Here is a 24,186-nt window from a genome sequence, read left to right as displayed (position 1 = left end):
TCCCAATTTTAGGGGCTTTTACATGCAGTTATTTTTAAAGTGTTTTGGAACACCTAATTAATCACTCCTTACATGTTACTTTAACTTTCAACCATCTTTTTTAATTTAAACAGTAAAAGAATATTAATACATAAAATTATGGAAACTCTGCCTCATGCAGAAGAGTGAAAGTAGTTATTATCTTACACCATACACAAAAATTAGCTCAAAACAGATTAAAGACTTGAATGTAAGACCTGAAACCATAAAACTTCTGGAAGAAAACATAGGCAGTACACTCTTCAACATCGGTCTTAGTAGTGTATTTTCAAGTACTACGTTTGACCGGGCAAGGGAAACAATAGAAAAAGTAACCAAATGGGACTCACCAAACTAAAAAGCTTCTGCACAGCAAAGGAAACCATCAACAAAAGGAAAAGACAACCTAACAATTGGGAGAAGATATTTGCAAACCATACATCTAATATCCAAAATATATAAAGAACTCATACATATCAACAACAAAAAAACTAACAACCCAATTTAAAAATGGGCAAAAGATCTGAACAGACATTTCTCTAAAGAATGTATACAGATGGACAACAGACACATGAAATATGTTCAGCATCACTAATTATTAGGGAAATGCAAATCAAAAGTACAATGAGATATCACCTCACTCCCGCCAGAATGGCTATAATTAACAAGACAAGAAATAACAGGTGTTGGAGAGGATATGGAGAGAAGGGAACCTTTATACACTGCTGGTGCAAGTGCAAACTGGTGCAGCCCCTATGGAAAGCAGTATGGAGATTTCTCAAAAAATTAAGAATAGAAACTACCATATGATCCAATTATTCCATTGCTAAGTATTTATCCAAAGAACATGAAAACACGGATGTGTAAAGATATATGCATCCCTATGTTCACTGAAGCATTATTCACAACAGCTAAGACTTGGAAGCAACCTAGGTGCTCATCAAGGGACAAATGGATAAAGAAGATGTGGTATATATGCAAAATAGAATACCCCTCAGCCCTAAAAAACAATGAAATCTGGCCATTTGTGAAAACATGGAGGGAACTTGAGGGTATTATGCTAAGTGAAATAAGTCAGAGGGAGAAACTCAAATACTGTGTGATCTCACTCATAAGTAGAAGATAAAAATGACAAACACATAGAAACAGAGATTGGATTGGTGGTTAGCAGAGGGGAAGAAGGGAAGGACGAGGGCAGAAGTGGTGTTTAGGCACATGTGTGTGGTGATGGACGGTAATTAGTCTTTGGGTGGTGAACATGCTGTAATCTACACAGAAATTGAAACATAATGATGTTCACTTGAAATTTATTGAATGTTATAACCAATGTTACCTCAATTTAAAAAAAACAGGAAAACTCTGAAAAATACAAAGGAAAAAGGTCCTCTATTTTTACTACCCAAAACATAAAGACTAAGATTTTTATCCGTTTTTTTCTATGCACTGTCTATGCTTACCATGTCTAATAATGCAACAAAATAAGAAAAGATTTTAACATTACAATGCTGTATAATCTCCAAAAGATCTTCAAACGTTTCAAATCTTGAATTTCTTTTTTAAATAGTAGTGTCCCAAAATATCTGACTATTTGTTAATAGCATGAGTAACAATCTCTGCTCTTAGTGGTAATTCATATAAGTTTACCAGCATCTCTTATATTTTAATAGCTTATTTTGTCCCCTTTAGTAATGGCAACAATGTTTATTTCTGTTTTCTTTACCCTCAACAAGGTTATTACTTCGAATGAGCTTGAAGTATAATTGAAACTTTATAGTGTAATTTATATTACCGGTACTTAAGCTTAGCAAAATAAAATTCTCGAGGACATAACTCACCTTTAATTAAATCTTTAACATATACTGAAAAACCAAATGGTCAAATACGATTTCACATTTTGACACCTACTTAGATGTTTGCAGTTAAATATAGTTTAGATTTAGGGTGGGGTAAAGCCCATTCTGTCTTTAATAATGAAACACTAAATTTGACACTGGAGGTCTGGCTCCTGTCCTTTTCTGCCACTAACTCACCAGATGATAACTTGAATTCAGATTCTCTCTGTAAAGAATGTGATGGCAAGTCTCCTCTTATTATCATCTCATCTCCAGAGTAACCTAGAAGGATCTAGCTTATCACAAGAAAATTATCTTATATAAAAGAATAATTCTAACTGTTTTTTCTTTGGTGAGGAAGATTCACCCTGAGCTAACATCCATTGCCAATCTTCCTAATTTTTTTTTTTTTTTTTGCTTGAGGAAGACGGGCCTTGAGCTAACACCTGTGCCAATCCTCCTCTATTTTTTGTATGTGGGATGCCTCCACAGCATGGCCTACAAGTGGAGCAGGTCCAACCCTGGGACCCAAACCCACAAACCCAGGCTGCCAAAGCAGAGCACACAGAACTTTAACTACTCAGCCACCAGGTCAGCCCCCAAATAATTCTAATTTTGTGTGTGTGTGTGTGTGGAAGATTGGCCCCAAGCTAACAACTCTTGCCAATCTTCTTCTTTTCACTTGAAGAAGATTGTTGCTGAGCTAACATGTATGCCAATCTTCCTCTGTTTTATGTAGGATGACACCACAGCATGGCCTGATGAGTGATGATAGATCTGCACCCAAGATCTGAACCTGTGAACCCTCGGCCACTGAAGCAGAGTGTGTGAACTTAACCGCTATGCAACCAGGCCAGCCCCCAGCTCTAATTTTTAAAAGAAGAGAGCTGATATAAATCTATCCTACATCTTGTGTGACTGAAATATTTATTGATTCCAACACACTGTGAATGCTTATTTAAAGATTACCCCATTAGTTATTTCCACTGCACATGTGCTCACAAACACACACACACACACTCTCATGGATTTCAGTTATTAGTATACAATGCCTAAATGTATTGGTAGTCAACCCAATGTATAAAGTGACAAGGATATTTCTGGAACTTTTGAAATTTTAATATTATAATGGAGTTCTTCTTCCTGTTTCCTCAAGAGTTTTCTGATTCCCCTAGTGTGGTGGATGAGTAATGGCCCCTCAAAGATGTGCACATCCTACTCCCCAGAATGTGAGCATATGTTACCTTACATGGCAAAAGGGACTTTGTCAATGTGATTAAGTTAAGGATCTTGAAATCAGGAGATTATCCTGGATTATCCAATTGTGCATAATATAATCACAAGGGTCTTATAAGAGGTAGGAGTCAGAGAAGGTGATGTGATGACAGAGATAGGGGGAAAAAATGATATGTGACAATGGAAGCAGATGTTGAAGTGATACAGGGCTATGAGCTGAGCAATATGGTAGCCTCGAGAAGCCAGGCAGGCAAAGAAACAGATTCTCTCCTACAGCATCCAGAAGTTGCCCTGTTGACGATTTTATTTTAGCCCAATGAAATGCACTTTAGCCTTCTCATCTCCAGAACTAGAAGATGATATACTTGCCTTATTTTAAGCCATTAATTTTGTAGCAATTTGTTACAGCAGCAAAAGGAAAGAATACACCTAGCATTAGTATTTTCTAGCTTAACTCTCCAGTTTTATCAGATGATGTCCCCAGTGAATCATTATCTTCTCTGAATATATTACTCCACTGGGAGTCTCAAACAGGCAGTCCACATGTCCTTATTCTGGACAGCCTGTTTATTCCAGGAGACTCTATACATTCATTCGCCTTCATGGAGTACATGCAATAAGTTGGTTTAGGCTTGGCTTTAAATAGACCAAATAGCCACATTTTTTTTACCTTCGTACTAGGTGAAACTGGAGACTACAATCCAAGATAGTGGCTTTTGCTAGGAGACATATATATAACACAATAATAACTGGAAACTTTAGCAAATAATAAAAATCTTTGGTCACTTTAGCAAATCACATTTTCAACACATGTATAAGTATGCCCATATATGTTTTTACAAAAGTTATACATTTTTAATGTATGTAATGCTTTGGCCTTTCTCTTCTATATTTTAATCTTAACGACAGAAGTCTATACAAATAGTGGTCAAATTACTACAGAAAATATTTTGTGAAGGTGATAAATTAACTTATTAATCCATCATCTTCTATGTAGAAACTACTATACTCAACATAGCAAAGAATACTATAGTAATTGTGGTCCCTGCCTCAAATGAATAAAAAAAATCTTGTTAAATTGGGAGGGCACAGTCTTTACGGCAATGAGTAAAATTGTGACCCAATCATTTTGACAAAATTATTGAATACTCTATTGTAAATATAGTAGCAGATTAGAACTACCTGATCTTTTGTTTCCAATGTTCCAATGAGAGGTGTATGAAAATTCACAAAAGGATAAAAACTGGAAATACTAGTAAAAAAGAAACTTTGTGTTTGAATCTTCATTGACTGGACTCTCTAGAGATGGACGCACTTAAAAGGACAGTTCTGGAATAACCACTTTGCATTCTCCACCCTCTCAGACAGAACATCAGAGAGATGCTCTAAGGTGTGACAAACTTGACTCACTCTTAGAATGCTAGTACTTCCGTGAACCGGGGATAGTACTGGCCAAAGACACAGGCAGCTGCCTTTGATATGAACAAGAACAGCATAAAATTGAGACCTCATCCTTTGTCAAAAAAGAAAAATATATAAATATGTGTAAATTTCTATATCCATTTAGAGAAAGGTCTCAGCACCCGGGGTAAATGGAAAGAGAAAAGGATGGGTGGAGAGACATGGCAACTTTGGATGTGTGGACAACTAATGAAAAGTGTGATTCAAAGGGACAGAACTGGCAAGAGAAGCTTGTAGAAGCAGAGAACTCTCTGGATATGTTCTCTCAGGTAGTGCACTGCATGAAACGCATGGGATGTACTCATTAGAGGAGCAACACATCTTAGCTGATGATCTGTCATTTGTCCACTAGCCTTTCACAGATGCATGAATGCTGGGCATCAAAAAAAGTTAATCTATGGTAATATTTTGACATAAAATTAGAAGAACATATTAGAAAACATTTGAGCATTGTCATTTAAAAAAGATGCAAGGCTACGTATGTTCTAAAATACAGAAGCAGAGTGTCGTAATTAGAGAACAGCCTGGAAGAAGGCAGGGAGGTAAGGACAGTGGCCGAAATACAAAAATCAATCAAGAAAGAATAAAACACAAAAACAATCCAAATCCACATTGGGGTGCAGTAAAGAGTCAAATTGCAACTAGGAAAAACTTAAAGAGGCAGAATGTGGTAAAATAAACCATAGAAAAATCATACAGCATAAAAAATAAAAAGCCAAAAAGAATAAAACAAAAAGAAGAAAAGATGATTAAATTTCTGCAGTAAAGAGAATGAACATCAAATCAAAAAAGTATCAATAATCCCAAGGATAGAGCCATTACAACGGAAGCAGATGGAGTGTAACAATAAGAAAAAAAAGGAAAGAAAGAAAAAAATCCCCCAGCAATTAAATTATGTAAGAACAATTTAAAGAAAGCTACTAAAAAACCCACAAACAAACCCACAACAAGACTCATTTCTAAGGCCTAGACTGTTTGCATCCGTGCCCCCATTCCAGACCCAGGACAGCTCTATCATGCGCATCTTCAGCTGTAGATAGAGCTTCCTTGTTATTCTACAGTTTTGCACTGGAACAGCCATTTTCACTCCAGGTCACCATATTTCTTTTCTTTTATTCTGGCAGTTGGTCATATCCTATGCTGACCACCCACCACATGTCAGAATTTCTTTTAAGATAAGTGTCACTTCTATTTTCTGTGCTATCGTGTGTGATATTTTCTTGTCATATCACATCTACCCCCAGTAAAACACCATTGCTGAAGCTGTCAACCTGTTTCATGGCTACTTAAACATGTGTTACATCTTACACTGAAATCTTCAAGCATTGGGAGTAACATTATTGCTGGTAATCTTATTTGTAAATCATTATTAAAAGGAAACTTAAAAAGAGAACGCCAATTATATGATTAAGGAACTTTTTTATGTGTCTTAATTGCATTCCAGCATTGTCCTTATACTTGGCAATAATTGTATGTGGACTTGCACATCAGAATACAACAACGTTCTACTTTTATTGTTTCCAGGCTTTATATTATATTATTTGACATACTAAAAACAGAGAAAAAAGCAAACAAATGCTTTGTTTAAGGTCAATAGTTACCACTTTTGTCATTTGGACAATAATATGTTTACAGTGCTAATTGCAGTTAACGTTGTCATTACACATTAGTCTGAAGTATGTGTTTCTCCAGTTTCTGTAAACAAAAAACACATTCCACTGAACTGATTTATTTAAATTCCTGAAAATAGTTTAACAAGTTTCACATTTCATTGTCATAAATACGAGGCTACTCTCTCCTGTCTTATTCTGTTACTTTTTACTCAAATCCCATGCAGATAAATGAAAGAATTTAATGGACACTGAATTATGTACACCTCTTGTAAAATAATAAGAACCTTTGTTTATCATACTTAGATGAGATTGTTTGAAATATATCTGAACATAAGTCTCTAGTTTCTTCACGAGTTTCAGAAATAGATTAGATTGATTTCTGCAAAACCCAAAGTCTAAGTGTAATGCTTGCTTTTTCTAACAGAGAAATAATTGGTTGACCCATTCGATGTCTCCAAAGTTCAGATTAAAAATTAAGTGCAGCAATGAATAGCTAGTTTAGGTATTATGTAATCAGAGCTAGAACATCTCGGCAAATCTAGGACTCAAACTCTAGAAGATATGGTTTTCCTTGGTCTTTCTGTGTAAACACGAGTGCCACAGATATGCCGGGAATCACCTGAGTAGAGCAATAATCTTGTCTTAGTAACATTCCATCAATATTTCTCTAAATATATTTCAATTTTGTAATGACTTTCTGCCTTCTGGTCACCTCTAATCTCCTTGCAGTGGTGTCAGCATATTTATGGTGAAACAACATGAAATAAAGACTAAGGATGATAATACAGAGGCCAGATTAGCGTGGCTGTGGGAAGAACAGTTGGCGTTATGTGGGAAAGGACATTATAGCTACTTTTCTAGGTTCTGACAAATATGCAATTAGCTCTTGTCTCTGAAGTCTTTCCCATCCCTGGTGATTAACTGAACATTTCCCATGGCAGGCTGTCCTCTGGAGAGTGTTAAACACACCTCTGAAAGAAACAGCCCCAAATACCTATTTATACCATTGATGACACTAAAGCCAATAGCGATGACCAGACTTGACTTTACAACTTGACTAAGAAGTAAGAGAAACAGCTCGAGGTTTTCATGAGGTTCCAGAAGTTTCCATATGCTTTTCTTACAAGCCCTGCTCTTTGAAGACACCACGTTTGAAATTTATCTCCAAATAGACTTCAAGCCATCTTGAAAAGTAAAACAAATGGAATCTTGACTGGAAGCTTGTGGCACCAAGTCTGCTTTCTGTATTAAAAAATGTGCTTTCATGTGGAAATGAAGGAACTGATAGCCAGTTTTCAAAATGACTTGAGCTAGATTCATCTCAGGGTGAATTAGAGCAACTCCCCAAAGCAGGTGAGGTTTCAGAAAGAGAGGGACTTCTCTTTTTGCTTTCAGGAAGCTGAGCTTCATTCAAAGAGCAGATCAATTGTTTCTATATTTACAGTCTCATGTGTGGAGACATTGTCTTCAACCTTTAACTCCTATAGACATCAGCTCCAATGCAGTGAAGAAAGTCGAGCACAACTTCCTGCTCACATTGGAAAACAAAACCATCTGGGGGGAAGGTGCCTGGGTGCACGTTACAGTGACCCAGGGCGCTGTTTTCCTATTTCTTTTCTTGTGTAAGTAGAACAGAGAAACATCAGGACCATGAATCTCCATGGAATTTGGTAGGTAACTTCTTTAGACTTCTGATTTCCCTTTTCAGACAGTCTCCTCTCCTCTTACCTTTTAAAATCTTTATTAACCAAGTATTCTTGCAGTTCTCCTGTTGTGAATTGTCATTTAGATAAGCTTTTTCAATACTGAGTATTCTTTAGAATTTTTATACAATTGAGCACATGTATTTGTGATTTGATCTCATAATATCACTTCCGTGGGCTCTAAAAAATTTATTTGGTTTTTAACTTTTTTGTGCATCTACTCTTCAACTATAGAGTCAAATAGATAAAATTTTGTTTTCAAGACCATTGATATTGCTCTTCAGAAGTTAATATGTGAATGATGTGAATTAATGCTGCCTCTTGGAGATAACTGAATTGACTTTTTGGCAGTGACAGTCCTGTGCTTTCAAATATTGCTTGCTCTCTTTTCTTGTGCTTCTTAGTCTTTGATTTATTCTTTTAGCAGTTGTGAAAATGACAGAATATTAGCCACAAATAATTTTATATGGTATGCAAAACTGGTAGAAATTTTTAAGAATTATGTTAGGAAGGATAAGAGCAGTTAATTTTTCTCATATTCAAAACTTTAGATGCCACCAGATCACCTTACTTGATTTTTCAGTAAGACATTTCCAGAATTTTTATTCTTTTTTTCCACACTGAGATCCTGTAGGATTGATTCTAACAAAATCTATCAAAAGAAAATTCAGACAAATTCATAAGTTATCACCAGAAGACAGGTAACACTGTGATAAAGCATACAATTAAGTTCTTTTTTCCTCTAGGAAAGAGGTAATTTTTTTTTAAAGATTGGCACCTGAGCTAACGTCTGTTGCCCATCTTCTTTTTTTTTTTTCTTCTTCTTCTCCCCAAAGGCCCCCAGTACATAGTTGTATATTCTAGTTGTGAGTGTCTCTGGTTGTGCTATGTGGGACGCCACCTCAGCATGGCCTGATGAGCGGTGCCATGTCCCCACCCAGGATCTGAACTGGTGAAACCCTGGGCCACCACAGTGGAGCACCTGAATGTAACCACTCATCCCTGGAAAGAGGTAATTTTAAAGTGCAATTGCTGTACAAAAGTAACAATAGTAATTACCTGCAAACTTTTGTATCAAAATTGTAAACTTTAAGCAGAAAAGAACTAATGTTGGAGAAGATGTAGAGAAGAGAAAGGCACAAATTTAAGTTGATACAGTTTTCTCAATATGCATCAATAGCCGTTAAAAACTGACCCAACTGGAAATATTATACACCTTACAATGTGTGGTGGGTATACAAGCATTCACATATGTAAAACTCCATTGAGCTGTGCACTTAAGATTCAGGAATTTTATTCTGTATGTGATACCTCAAAGGGAAAAAAAGTTTTAAAAAAATTCACGCAGCACCCAGTACTGCAACATTTAGCAATACATGGTCAATAGACAACTATAAATATGCAAATTAATTTATGTAAAAAAAAAGGTGGTTTTATCAGTGATATGTGTAATGGCAAACCATTAGAACCATCTCAAATGTTCATTATGAAATTAATTAATTTTTGTGTATCTACATAATGGAATATTATGCAGCTATAAAATTACATCATTCTAGAGAAAAATATTTAAATATTGAATATTTAAATATTTGATATTTAAACATTTTCACATTATATTAATTGTTAAATCAAATTACAGAAATATATATACAGTATAATCCAACTTTTTGTGTGTATGAGGAAGATTGTCACTGAGCTAACATCTGTGCCAATCTTCCTCTGTTTTTCTGTGGGATGCCGCCACAGCATGGCTTGACGAGTGGTGCCAGGTCTGCACCCAGGATCCTAACCCACAAACCGTGGGCCACTGAAGCAGAGTGCATGAACTTAACCACTATGCCACCTGGCTGGCCCCATAATCCAACTTTTTAAACCAAATTTATAAGTACGTTATAAAGAAGCAGATGAATTTCCTAGAAGGTATACACAAACTTTTAATAATGCTAGGAACTTTGGTGAGATTACAAGTGATTTTTTCCCTTTGGCTTTCTGTGTATTTTCCCAATATACTATAATAAAGAAATGCTTCTGATAGAAAAATATAAAGTGAATATCATTTAAAAGTATATGTTAGGAAACATTGTTATGGCCCACTCCTCTGCCAGTGAAAGAATGCGTTTCTGGCCCTGCTCCTTCCATCTATGTGGTCAGCTCCTTCTCAACATATCTGGGTGGCTGCCATTCTCCATCTGGTCCAAGTGTGAATAAAATAGCGCTTTCTGGTGAGATGCAGGAAACTGGTTTCAAAGTAAATATGATTTAAAAAGTGATTTTTGATGTAGTATTAATATGTTTGACAATGTATTAGAAGAATGTCCAATTCATAATATCAGCAAAATAGAGTTTTATATCGGTATCAATGACCATACTTATATCATTCTATCTAACGTAAGGAATAATTTAAATGTATATGACTGATATGAAAAAGTAAAACAACTTAAAACACCTGGAAAATTGCAGCAAGAAGCTCCTGAGAGTGACCGACATCAAGTTTTTTTAAGGGATGTTTGAAAGATATAGTGGCTTTGGCCTAGAGTAGGAGACAACGCGGTATGGATGGAGAGGATGATGTAAAAGAAAGAACTCTTGATGCTGGGTACCACTTTGCCTTTGGATGAGCAGTTCCCCATCTCACACCTGAAGTAACTTACACCTCTGGCCTAGGAGTCTTTGGGAGTAAAATCAGTGCAGGGTAGGAGCTCCGTGCTTGAGAAAGAACTGAGAAATCACAAGGAAACTAACTAAATTGCATCAGAGTGTCACTTTCCCACTCCACCACTTCCCCTCCCAGCTCATCACATCACTCATCAGAACGAGTGACTTATTGTCTGTGAGTATCTCCTTCTAATGCTATCTCTCCTTCAAAGGAGACCAGAACGTAAGGAATTGTTTTGTAGACTTTGGGGTTATTGACCATGTTGTCTGGTGCCTAGAGCTTGAAACCTGAGTCTCCTTCACGACACATTTCCTGATCTCATCAATGATGCCTGGAACTGGTGTCTGGCCTTTATACACATTGCCTGATAGAGCAGCCAATATCTCCGAGAGGAAAAATGAGTTTGCAGGCCAAACTATCAAGACATTTGAGGAGCACAACTTTTTCAAAAGAGGAACATCCCGGTGTGTTATAAATCTCATCCAAAGCAGAAATATTACAAGAGAATACCAAGGAATTAAAATTAGCCTAATAAACAAATTAAGAGAGATAGAGGAAAGCAGTGATAATGTGAAACAAGAATAGGAGAATATAGAAGAAAAAAAGGTAGATATATGAAGTAAAAGAAATAATTTAAATATAAATAACACTATATAGAGCAGAAGAATAAATTACAGCATCAGACAGCCATTTAGAAAAACTCCCGGGGGAAAGGAGGAAAAAATAAATAGAACATATCATAGAAAAGTTGATCTGTAGAATTAAATTGCAAGTTATAATATCTAGATATGAGTCCCCAAAGAGAGAGAAATGAAATTTCAGAAGAGGAATATATTTAAAAAATGAAGACAAATTTTCTAGAAATAGTAGGGAAAAAATTAGCAATTCAGATTGGAAGGCCCCACAGAGTGTAAAAAGGGGAGAAATAATAAAAAAAAATGCAAAAAATAAACAGTCAAATTATAGTAAAATTCAAGAATATCAGATCAGATTAGAAACTAAAAGCATATACAGAGAGGCTCCATTATTCACACAGATCCAATATTAGCTTAATAACATGTTTTCGACAACTCTAGGTGCAACATGACTTATGGATTAGTATTTTCAAAGTACTATAGCAAAATAATTTAGAACCTAGAATATCATATTCTGCCAAGCTCCTAATCATCATTTATCATTATTATTAAATAACTTAATGAAAATTATTTCTACGCATTCATGGCCTGAGAAGTTTTGCTATACAAAGACCAACATTGAAAACAGTTCTGGATAAAGTAACTTAAGGGGAAAGAAAGATCCAGCAGATGCTTCAAGATTTAAGAATGAAAAGAAAAATAACTTTGCTTTTTCAGCTCTCAGAACTGGAGGAAAATGCAATGCAGTAATAACCATCAGCGTCAACTGCCTTATTTTTCTCTGCTCTGTTTCTTCGTTGCTGTTTTACTATTATCACATCTTTTCCTAAGTAGTGAGAATCTCTGTCTATCCTTCTGTCGTTTGTGTATCAGTTGCTTTATTACTTTGCCAGCTACTAACCTTTCCCAGGACTCCCTCATAAGTCTCGTATTGCTTATTTTAAACAATAGAATAAGCACTTAGGAGTTTATATGATTAGAATGGTCCCATCTAGGTTTTGTGTTGCAGTCCTCTGTGTTTGACATTCCCATATTTCTAACATCAAAACAAAGCCAAAGAAAAGAAATATCAAAACAAAGCAAAAGCTTGCTGAATTAAAGCAATTTCTTAAGAGAGTTAAGGAGCAATATAAATAGAGCACCAGTGGATAGTTATAATTGAAACCAATAACGGGGAAATTGGAAAGTTTACAAAAATATGAATTGAAAATTAGTAAATATACAATTTTAACCTCTGGTTCTTTGGGGGGCGTGACAAATTAAAACAAAAAAATTTACAAGCGTGATATACGATTTCCGTGATAAATGCCAGTGTATGTTCCATGACTTACTCAACACGATAGTTCTCCTTCCTTCAACGAGGCAGAGATTTTAAGTGGAACGGAAGAGGAGTGATTAGCTCTGCTGTGTCTCCCTAGAATTACTCAGTTGTTCTTCTTATTCTTTGTTCGAACAGTTTTTGCCTTACTTGTTCATTGCCAGCCGGAAGGTAAATGAGTGTACAGAAACTACTCTTAGAAGTAAATGAGAATTCATGGAGGGAATTTCATGAGTTTTTTTGGCTGGTAATTTGCTTGATTAGTTGCATGTAGCATATGTATTCGTGTTATTTTTAGATTTCTCTTGTGCATACTTTCAGATCGTGTGTCCTTTTTTCCATATGTTTCTTATCCTTATCCTTTCTTCCCCTTGGAAGTAAAAGGTTGTCTATGAAAACCGAAGTTATATTTTTAGTTCATTTATATTATTTGCTCGAGCATTCCTTTTTTCTTCCAGAATGAGGTGGATTGTAACCAAAATGTATTCCTCCATCAGCCAAATGTCATCCTCACTCCTCTCCATTAAAAGTTGTGGTTCACTTTTTAAGAATCTATGCCAGAAGCCAGAGAGAATTTAAGCTAGAGTCTCAAGATAATCTATTTTTTCTCAATCCAAATCCCAATCAAGATTATGTTACTTTTCTAGATATATATTAAAAACACTTGACTTACAGGGCTGGCTCAGCAATGTAGTGGTTAAGATCATGCACTCTGCTTCAGCGGCCTGGGGTTCACAGGTGTGGGTCCTGGGTGCAGACCTACACATCAATCATCAAGCCATGCTGTGGCAGCATCCCACATACAAAGTAGAGGAAGATTGACCCAGATGTGAGCTTAGGGACAATCTTCCTCAAGCAAAAAGAGGAAGATTGGCAATGGATGTTAGCTCAGGGCCAATTTTCCTCACCAAAAAAAAACAAAAAAAAAACCCACTTGACTTATACACACATACCGAACCTGTGAATATATATTTTCAAACTGAAGCTTCATTTTTGAATTGAAGACTGTTCACAAACAACTCATTATAGTTTAAACCTACTTTGACTTTTCTCTTGTCTCAGTTTTTCATGATGAGAATTGGTATCCACTTGAAATTTAAGGGGCATGATTTCAAATTCATTTTATTTTTTCCACATTTAATTATATTAATAATTTCCCCCATCAAAATAAGATCTACAGAATGAATTTTGAATGATCAATCAGAAAACATACAACCCAGTGTCTCATTTGGTAACATGTATAAGACCTTTGAATGAACCAGTTATTAAGCTGTTTTCTCTCCAACTCCTGCCTTCTATACTCTACTTTGTGATGCTAACTAAGGGTGACCCTCTGCAAACCATTTCTCTTTTGCGAGATGGTTCCAGTTGTGCCAAGAGGGGGTGGTAGAGAGACTATGGTGGCTGGAGAAGAAGGGAACTGTTCATTCCTGTTTGCCTTTTGTCCCGTCAGTCACCCAGCAATGCCCTTTCCCCTGGCAGTGGCAAATTGGCAGTTTTTCCAACACTTTGAGAATCAACCTCAATATGCTACCAAGGAACGTCAGCACCAGTTGGCTGCCTCGCCCTCCTCTTAGATCTCAATCCCAGTTCCACAGGCCTCTTCTCTAAGCTTTGGAGGCACCAGCACCAGCCCAGCAGGGCATCCACCTCAGAGATCTGAGTCTCAGCTCCTCCAAATGTCTGAGTGTCCAAAATCTTCCCTCTACTCCCCAGTCCTAGAGGTAGCTGGGGCTAGTTGCTTCCCGAAGTTGCTACCTCTGTGATGCCCTAGTCTTCCCCTTATTACCTTTCCCCTTCTTCAATATCCTCTTAATAATGCTTTATACCAAATTATCCCGAGCGAAATGAACGGTGTACTTTTTATCCCTTGACTCAACACAGACATAATACATTTTGTTCTCACGTAAGATCAGAACCTCCACCATTTATTGAGCAGTAGATATTGTAACACCTGCATATAACATGTACATATAAACTATGTGACACCCACATGTGACATAGAACTGTCAGCAAACATTTTATGTATTTTAAGGGAGTGAGCTTGACAGAGGCTCCCAGCACATGATTTGGAAGTTATTTTCAGTGCATCTTTTAAAAGTATTAGCTAAAATTGAAAGGGTATTGTAACTGAGTTTACTAATCAACTCATCTGTTGAACCTTTTAGATATATGTGCCATCAGAAATAAAAGTCACTTTAAAGTATACAGCTGTAAAACCTGAACATTATTCTGTATATTTTGGTCATAGACATTGAGAAGCATTAATTGTTTATATAACATATTAATTCCTTTTTTTCTATCAACAACCAAGGCATTTAAATAAATAAATATTAAGTTATAATGATTAAAAAAAACCTATCTGAAATTAGGATGACTCTACCATCAAACTTAATTTTTGCTATTTTTTTTAGAGTAAGTTACACCATAAGAAAAACACCAATATAAAAAGTAGAAATTATACACATTAACCCCTGGAACTTTCAGCTACCCAGTATTTATGAAATTGAAGAATTATATTGGCTTTGTCCAGTGTATTTCTAATTTGCAAGGCGTGTACCTGCCCCTCACCATAAACATGGTGTTCTTTGTCTTTAGCCACCCCAAATCACCAGTGTTGATAATTCATCAACTGTCTAATCTCCAACTGTGCCACCAACTTCAGGCACCTACCCTGTGATTAGAAGCTCAATATATTTTACATAATCAATTCAGCCAGTGTTATAAATACACGATAGCACGAACAGGGGCAGGTGGAAAAGGCAACATGGAACCAGGGCAGAAATGGGCATATGTGGAAGAGATTGTGCTTGCCTGCCTCTCCCTTCTCTTTACCAACCCCACCTAAGGTGACAATGTTCTCAGTCATAGGACTATCTATTTCCCAGACACACTTGAAGCTAGCTTTTACAATGTAAGCAAGCTCAGTTAATGAAGTGTAATCAGAAGTATTATGTGGAACTTTCGAGTGTTTAATTGAAAGGCAGTGGGTGGAAATTACACTTCTGGGTAGGATAGATTAGATAGCAATGGAACAGCACTCTGCTGAAAATAACTGTAAAACTCCAGATAAAATACAGAAGTAAATGTTTCATGGCAGTCAAGAGACAACAAGAACTGAGAAAAGAGAGCTGAAGAAAGATTGTCAGGAGCTCTGCAGAGCTGGGAGAGAGACAGATGAGCTGTCAGGTATTGATAGCTCATTACAGCAGCAAGCCAAAAATGAAAACGTTAAGCCTTTGATCACTTGCTGAGGTGGTATAAGCAAGAGCCTAAACCCAGAGAAAAGCCAGTTCCCTGATTCCAACTCCTTTTCCCCTGTGGAATGGCGCGCGAGTTGAAGGTCATGTGGATGGGTGCAGAGGTGGGGGCCATCCCACAGTGGAAGGAGCCCTGAGCAAAAGACTCCCACAGTTGTATGGACATGCATGGGGTTGGGGTGAGGAGAAGAGAAAGGGTCGGAGTGGAAAAGTACTGGGTACCGAGTCATAGTGGGGGAAAATGTCTTGGTTCCCCTCTTCTCCCCACATAAGGAGACCTTGGTAGAGACACTTGAAGAGGACCTTGGCCCATGGCCCAGAATAAAGAGATCAGGGAATGAAGGCACTGGGGCTACGTATCTAAATACGTGAAGAGCATGGGCAGCCAGAGGGGCCTGAGTCCTTGACTGCAACTCCCTTCAGAGACTTCAGTGCACTGGCTGTGCACCAAATTTGGTGTGAGGAGGGTGGTTTTCCCCTTTGAAGTCTGTTGGGGAAAGCCTTTGTAATTGCCCGTGGTCAGGCCTGAAAAAAGCACACAGGTGTTTAATTAGGAGCCAGATTCCTCACAGGTGAAATAATTTCTGCATCGATTATACTCTGGGCTCAATTGATGACTCTAAGTGGGAACAGGAGGCTCAGAAGCTAAGCTTTGAGTTCACTGAGGATGCTGCTGGGACTCAGAACATTCTAGTTCAGCCTCGATTGTTTTAGCATAGCAGGAGAAAGACAAATACTGTCTGCAGGAATGGATCATCACCTTGAGTGTCTGCAATTTTTTACTACAGAATAACTAGTATTTAATAAAAATTTCTAGACCACCAAATCAATATCAAGACCAAAAATAAAATAAAATAAATAAAATGGAAACAGGCTCACAGATGATTGAGATAGTGCAGCTACCTGACAAGGTCTTCAAAGTAGTTAACGATTAGTGTATTACAATACTAGAAAAAAAGATGAAAATAGGGAGATTTCAGCAGAGAATTGGCATCTAGGAAAGGAAAGAAATAGAATTCTAGAACTGAGAATAAATTATCAAGAAATGATTATATCAGCAGAATGAAGATAGCAGAAGACAAAACAAGTGAAATTGATGGGTTAATATGTAATTTAAAGATGAAGTACAGAGAGCAAAAAAGAACATGAAAGCTAGGACAGTTATAGGAGATTTGTGAGACATGGAGAAGTCTCATATACATGTAACTGGAGTCCTAAAAGGAGAGAAGGACAAATTAAGGCAGAGGCAATCTTTTAAAGGGTAATGACAAGAATTCTGCAAAACATCAAACAATAGATTAAAGAAGTTCTGCAACACAGGCCAGATAAATACAGAGAAAGCCCACATCCTAATTACACTATGGAAAAGCGAAGACAGTGAAAATTGTTAAGCAACCTGAGGAAAACAAACATTATCTTCAAAGAGACACAACGAGACACACAGCTGGCTTCTCAAAAGGAACTATGGAAATTATAAGATAATAGAGTGATATATTTAAAGTGCCAAAAGATAATAACTGCCAATATAGAGCTCGTTAATCAGCAAAAGGTCCTTCAAAAATGAAGTGAAATACAGATGTTTTCAGAGAACATACTGAGGTCACGAAAAGAAACACTAAGTGGTGTTCATCAGGTAGAAGAAAATATTTCCTGGCAGGGAAAATAGAAATGCAGTAAAAATGAAATACATTTAAAAAAAAATACAGAAAAATATAAATGAATACTGACTCTAAATGAAAGAATGGTAATGTGTTGTTGATTCAAATAACAACTTAGTATTAAGATGCATGACAATGATTTTACAAAAGTTGGCAGGGTAAATAGCAATAAACTGTTCTAAGCTTCTAGCATAATAAGGGGGAGTGTAAAAGCAGTGAGTTTTTTAGATTATAATGTCAAAATTGCATGTAATGATTATGGTTATTACTAAAAGAGTAGTAGAAGTCAGTTTAATAATTTAATAGAGCAAAATGGAATCATAAAATATTTTATTAGAAAAGAGGCAAGAAAGAAAAGGGAACATAAAACAGATGGATTAAATTAGAAACAAATAGTAGGAGAGTGAATATGAACCCAAATATGTTAGTAATTATATTAAAAGTAAATTAATTAAATTCTCCAATGAAAAGACTAAGGTGCCAAGGAGCTCAAGGCCATGTGTAAGCTGGGGAGCTATGCGGTGGGACAACATTTTTATAGCTCTGTTGGATACAGGGGGCCAAGTCACAATCCTACCTGTTCCCATGGGGGAAGGAGACACCCAAATTCAACTGATGAAATTTGGGCAGAGTTCAGGGAGGGAAAGGAAGCAAATGTGAGCTTGTGGGTGAGGTCTTTTGGGCTATTCAGGGTACTGTCGTTGCTTCTCCATCTGCAATTGATAAGCTGCATGGTTGAACTTCTCTGTGCCACATGCACCACAGGGGATGCTCCTGAAGTGCTGAGTGTAGAGAAATGCTAGGGAGACACACTCCCCTGCCATTTACTGTCAGTAGGGGTGTCAGAGGACAAGGTGAGTGCCTCTATACTCTTATTTTAACGTCCTCCATTTATCGATGATGTCCTGCTCGTTGGCAAGTCAGAAGCCTTAGTCACCATAGCCCCGACCCTGGAGATATCACACCTATACTCACAGGGGTGGCTGATAAACTCCAAAAATGTTCAGGAGCTTGCTCTGTGAATAAAGTTTCTCGGGTGGATTGCAGCATCCAATCCCTCTGGAAGTCAGGGGGAAACTGATGTTTTTCTGGTCTTACACCCGTAAAAGGAAAACCTTCCAACTTATCGGACTCTGGGAGCATCCAGCGCAGTTGGTGCCTCACTGGGACGTTCTATTTGGTCATTTATGTTGGATAACATGAAAATCATCATCCAATTGGAACCCATTGGAATGAGTTCCAATCCAACAGGTTTGGAAGCTATCCAGCACACTGAAGCTCTCTACCTTTGGGACCCCACAATTTTACTGATCCCTTTGAGCTATGAAGCTTTGTGACTAATGATTTTGCTGATTGGAGTCTCTGGTTCTACTTTGAGTTTAGAACTTGCAGCCCCCCCTTACAGTTACCAGGCACACTCCATTTTTGTTTTACCTTTTTTTGGTGAGGAAGATTGGGACAGGGCCAATGTTTCGTACGTGGGATGCCACCACAGCATGGCTTCATGAGCACTGTGTAGGTCTGTGCCTGGGATCTGAAACCTCGAACCCCAGGCCACCAAAGCAGAGCACAGGAATTAAACACTACGCCACTGGGCCAGTCACTGGGTGCACTCCTTTTGAAAAGCACCTTTTAGTTTGCTACTTGGCTCTTGTCAAAATTGAATATCTGACTTATGGAGGCTCTGTCACTCTCCAGTCTGACATTCTGGGGTGGGACATTTGGGTTTAAATCAACCATCTTGCTATTTATTTGCCCACTTATCCCATCTGTTCTTCATTCCTTTTTTATCTTCCCCCGCTTTTTTGGTAAGAATCAAGTATTTTCTATAATTTCATTATTTTTCGTTTGTTGGCTCCCTTCCTTTAATACTACATTATGCTATTTTCATGGTTGCTTTTATAGCATACATCTTTAATTTATTACAGTCTACTTCAAGTAATGTTACCTTATATGTAGTGTAAGAACCTTAAAATAATATTCTTCTATTTCTTCTCTCCCAGCTTTCTTCTATTATCATCCATTTTGCTGCTACATACGCTATCTATCTCATTACGTTTTTATTTTTCTGGCTTTAAGCAGTCTATTATCTTTTTTTTTTTTTTAAATTTTATTTTTTCCTTTTTCTCCCCAAAGCCCCCCGGTACATAGTTGTGTATTCTTTGTTGTGGGTTCTTCTAGCTGTGGCATGTGGGACGCCGCCTCAGCGTGGTCCGATGAGCAGTGCCATGTCCGCGCCCAGGATGCAAACCAACGAAACACTGGGCCGCCTGCAGCGGAGCGCGCAAACTTAACCACTCGGCCACGGGGCCAGCCCGAAGCAGTCTATTATCTTTTAAAGAGATTTATAGAATAAACAAAAAGATCCTTGTATTTACCCATGTTGATAGCATTTCTGGTGCTTTTTATTCTTCTGTGTAAATTTATATTTCTATCCGATGACATTTTTTTCTACTTGAAAGAAGGACTTCCTTTAACATCTCTTCTAGTGGAGAACTGGCGGTAATGAGTTCTTTAAGCTCTCGTATATAGGACCATACAGAATATTGGCGAGAATGTAGAACAGCTGAAATTCCCTGCATGCTGGAGGGAATGTAAGAGGCACAATCACACTGGAAAATCACACTGACGGTTTCTTAAACAGTTTAACAAACACTTCCCATCTGATCCACCCATTCCCCTCTTAGATGTTTGCCCAAGAAAAACAAAACTTCATGTCCAAAGGCTGTATATACAAATGTTCATAGTAGCTTTGTTTGTAATAATCTAAACTGGAGATAACCCAAATGTTTATCAACAGGGGATGGTTAAACAAATTGTGGCATATCCACAACCAAGGAATACTACTCAGCAAGAAGAAGAAATGATTATTGATATATACAACAGTAATGACACATGACAAAATCATTTTTCTGAGTGAAAGAAGTGACGCAGAGAGAGTGCGTGCTGTATGATTCCATGTACATAGAGTTCTGGAAAACTCAAACTAATCTATAGTGACAGGAAGCAGATCAGCGATTGCCTGGAACTGGGAGCTGAGAGACAGATGGCTCACCAAGGGGAATAAGGAAACTTTCTAGTATAATTGAAATGCTCAACATCTTTACTGTGGTGATGGTTTCATGGGCCTTTTTATGTCAAAGATGATCAAATTGTGCAATTTAAATACATAAAGTTTTTTGCACTTTATATTTCAGTATAAATTGAATAAAATTATATCAATTCCCGTTTGGATAATCTTGTACTCAGTAGTGTTTGTAGTATGTTAAATTTCAAAATGAAAATATTAACATTTAAAACAATTTTTCTATACTTGCTATTTGATACTTTCTACTTTTTCTCCTTAAATTTCTTTAATTTGCAAAAATATTGGTAGATTAAAGTTGTTTATGATTTGGGCAGACTGGAATTTTTCAATCTTTTTATATCTTCAGCTATACATAAAAATTAGTGGTGCTCAACTGAGAGTGGGGTGTGATTTTGCCCCTTTCCCTTTGCGGGGACATTTGGCAGTGTCTGCAGACTTTTTTGGTTGTCACAACTGGGAGAGTGCACCTGGCATCTAGTGGGTAGAGGCCAAAATGCTACTGAATATCCTGTGATGCCCAGCATAGCCTCCACAACAAAGAATGATGTAGCTCAAATGTCCATCGTGCCAAGGTGGAGAAACCTTGATGTAAATTTTTTTTTTTTTGAGGAAGATTAGCACTAAGCTAGCATCTGCTGCCAATCCTCCTCTTTTTGCTGAGGAAGACTGGCCCTGAGCTAACATCAGTGCCCATCTTCCTCCACTTTATATGTGGGATGTCTACCATAGCATGGCTTGCCAAGCGGTGCCATGTCCGCACCTGGGATCCGAACTGGAGAACCCTGGGCCACCAAAGCGGAACATGCAAACTTGACCGCTGCACCACTGGGCCAGCCCCTGATGTAAATTATCAATTCTTTATTTATTTCATGTGTTGAATGGTAACAAATCAAACAGAAATGAATTAATATAGGGAAAAATCTATTTCAAAGGCAGAAAAATACAAATAAATCATGTTAATTTTGTTTCTTGATAATAGAATAAAGTGAAAGTTTATAATTTAAGCTACTTTAAGTCCACACATTTCGTATAATGCAATTTTATGGCACCTTTTTAAAATAAAAAATGCTCTTTCATTTCAAATAATAAATATAGTAACTCATAAAAAGAACAACGTTTCCAGTTAGCAGTTAAATTTTAGTAAAGAGATGGTACTTGATTACATTTTGTAGTAATTTAAATAGCGATAATATCCTAAAATATCTAAAATGATGCAAATCTTAATGTGAAATGCTTCCTCTCGCTCCCCTGGCCCTTCTCTCAAATCCCATTGTTTTCACTATTAGTTTCTCAGCAAATCTTTTCATGGAAAGAATGAAGCAAGTCTAGGGAAAAATTCAATAAATAGAATAAGAGTTTACAATACGTTATGTAATATTGTGATATTTTTCTTTTATTTTAAAAACTATATTGTTAGCATAAAAAAACAGCATTTCACAGGATCAGATTAGTGGATGTTTTTATGAAGATAATCAATTCAGTTATACTGGCTAAATTCATATTTCTCGTGGTAAATTTTAAAAATTTGTATTCTTAAGACAGTCTGAACCTTCAGAAACGTCCTGTATTTAGTTCTACTACTTTCAAAGTGTAAGCTGTCTTTTCCTTGTTTTGTTATCAATAGGGAATAGTCATTTAGGGGAATGTCATAGGTTCACTCTCTTGATATGTTCTAAGTCCACTCTAAAGTTTAGACGTAAACATGGTAGCCTAAGACTAATTTAAGGTTAGATATGGGGTATCTTTCTAAATGTCGTTTTAGTTTGCCCAGCAAGAAAAGAGAAACGCTGAAGCTTGATCCAGTTAATTAGCTTTTGGCAAACACAGCTCAGTTTAAAAATGCTATCTCACTCTAGTGTATGGAGGTTCATAAAACTTGCTGATGGCCGTAGCTGGCCCTCACTGGTCTAATTTTAATCACCCTTCCAACTCATTCTTGCTGTGGCTTCCATTCTGCAAAGCAGAGATTATAAGGAAGCAGGAGATGGGGGCTATTTTCTAAGTTAACTTAAAATATGTCTTAAAAGGGCTAACCGTATCATATTAGCTCTTTAACACCTTAAATCAATTTATGGTTTCAATATATTGTGGAATCTGAAGCGATTTTATGAACATAATTTCCAGGGCCTGACTCCCAGTCATGGCACCATAAAGGGTCAAGTTGCTGCTACAAGTATAATCAAGGAAAGAGAACGCACTCAGCAGAAAACTAGGCAAGCATTGCTTGCATTCAACCTAGTTCTTATAATCAGCCATAAAGGGCATTGCAGCTCATTGTGATTACCCCAGAGGACCAGCTGATAGAAAACACCACAATGAAAGAAATACAGGAAGAGACAAGCCTAGGAATATAAGGTAGTTGTGAAAAGATCATTGGGGAACTCAATTCCCAGGAGTTTTGTCTGTGTTTAGGAATTATTTTTAGGCAGCAAAGAACAGATTTTACTTTGGGGATTTGGATGAATATCCTTAAATGAAGAGTGTGTATACATGTTGTAAATGAAATCGCTAGGCTCTGATAATAGAGTTAATGGATTTAAAATAATAGGACAATCACCAACATGTTGTGGGCTGTATATTTTCCATTACAACTTTTCCTTATTCATATTTTTGTATCATTGAAGTATATTAAAAATCACCCTGCACATGTATTTCTGTAACCAAATAGACCTCTGATGTTTCAATCCTCTTTTCTCTTCCTGTTTTCTCTTTTATTAATTTTCCCAGTTTATTCTGGTCTCTTCTGGATTCTACTATACTATACACTAGGCATTGTGTTAAAGACTTAAAAAATGTTTTTTCCTTTTTTTTTTTAATAGAGCAGTCATTTTGAGTGTAGACAGATCCCAAATCTGCTTCTTCTTCTTTTTTTTTTTTTTTCTGCTTTTTGGTGAGGAAGATTGGCCCTGAGCTAACATCTGTTGCCAATCTTCCTCTCTTTTTTTTTTTCTTTTTCTCCCTAAAGCCTCAGTACATAGTTGAATATCCTAGTTGTAAATCCTTCTAGTTCTTCTATGTGGGGTGCCACCACAGCATGGTTTGATGAACGGTGTGTAGTCCGTGCCCAGGATCCAAACTGGCGAACCCCAGGCTGCTGAAGTGGAGCATGAGAACTTAACCACTATGCCACCAGGCAAGCCCTCAGTTTTTTCCTTTAATTCCAAACAATCTCACATGAAAGTACCATTACACACCACAAAGTTGTGATAAATGAGGCTTCCAAGGTTATGTAATTACTCAGCCATTCAACTAGTCAGTGAGAGAGGTAGAGTTTAGACTTGCTAGTCTCCAGAGCCCACACTCTGTCTCCCATCACTTCGCATATCTCTTACCCCTTACATATCTGCCTCCTCTCCACGGTGCCTTTCTGTGGCCTGAATGAAAGCGGTGTGGCCCAAATCACAGGGTTCATATGTGTATTTGTGAACTCTCACACTGAACCACAAATCTTTGAATCACCTAAATTTCTTTTATGGGAAAGCAACTTGAAGAACAAAGGAGATAATTTAATTATGTGTAGCTATATAGCAAAACATGATAAAATAGTACCGCTGCTTTTATTATAAACATGACTTCAATTACCTTTGCATCGCTTCAATTGCCTCAATTTTTTAATTAAAAAAAATCATTGTTACATCAAAGAGGAGCTGAACGTCTTCCTGGGATTTTCTAATCTCGTCTATTTCATAGTGGCCTCCTGATCCAAGA

The 24,186-nt window shown here is 37.1% G+C and overlaps 1 long non-coding RNA gene across 1 annotated transcript in view; it reads right to left on the bottom strand.

The window, feature by feature from the left end:
- LOC124231618 (uncharacterized) overlaps positions 1 to 23,938 on the bottom strand; it is a 29,655-nt gene extending 5,717 nt beyond the window's left edge. The window contains exons 1-2 of the long non-coding RNA XR_006886620.1: positions 23,811 to 23,938; positions 19,769 to 19,973 (exon numbers count right to left, since the gene is read on the bottom strand). This is a non-coding gene — a long non-coding RNA (uncharacterized LOC124231618). The remainder of the gene's footprint in view (positions 1 to 19,768; positions 19,974 to 23,810) is intronic.
- Positions 23,939 to 24,186: the final 248 nt, after the last annotated feature.

Source organism: Equus quagga, chromosome 22, assembly GCF_021613505.1.
Source record: "Equus quagga isolate Etosha38 chromosome 22, UCLA_HA_Equagga_1.0, whole genome shotgun sequence".
Taxonomy (NCBI): domain Eukaryota; kingdom Metazoa; phylum Chordata; class Mammalia; order Perissodactyla; family Equidae; genus Equus; species Equus quagga.
The sequence above is the reverse complement of the archived record's forward strand: the minus strand, read 5'-3'. Positions and strand labels throughout refer to the sequence as shown.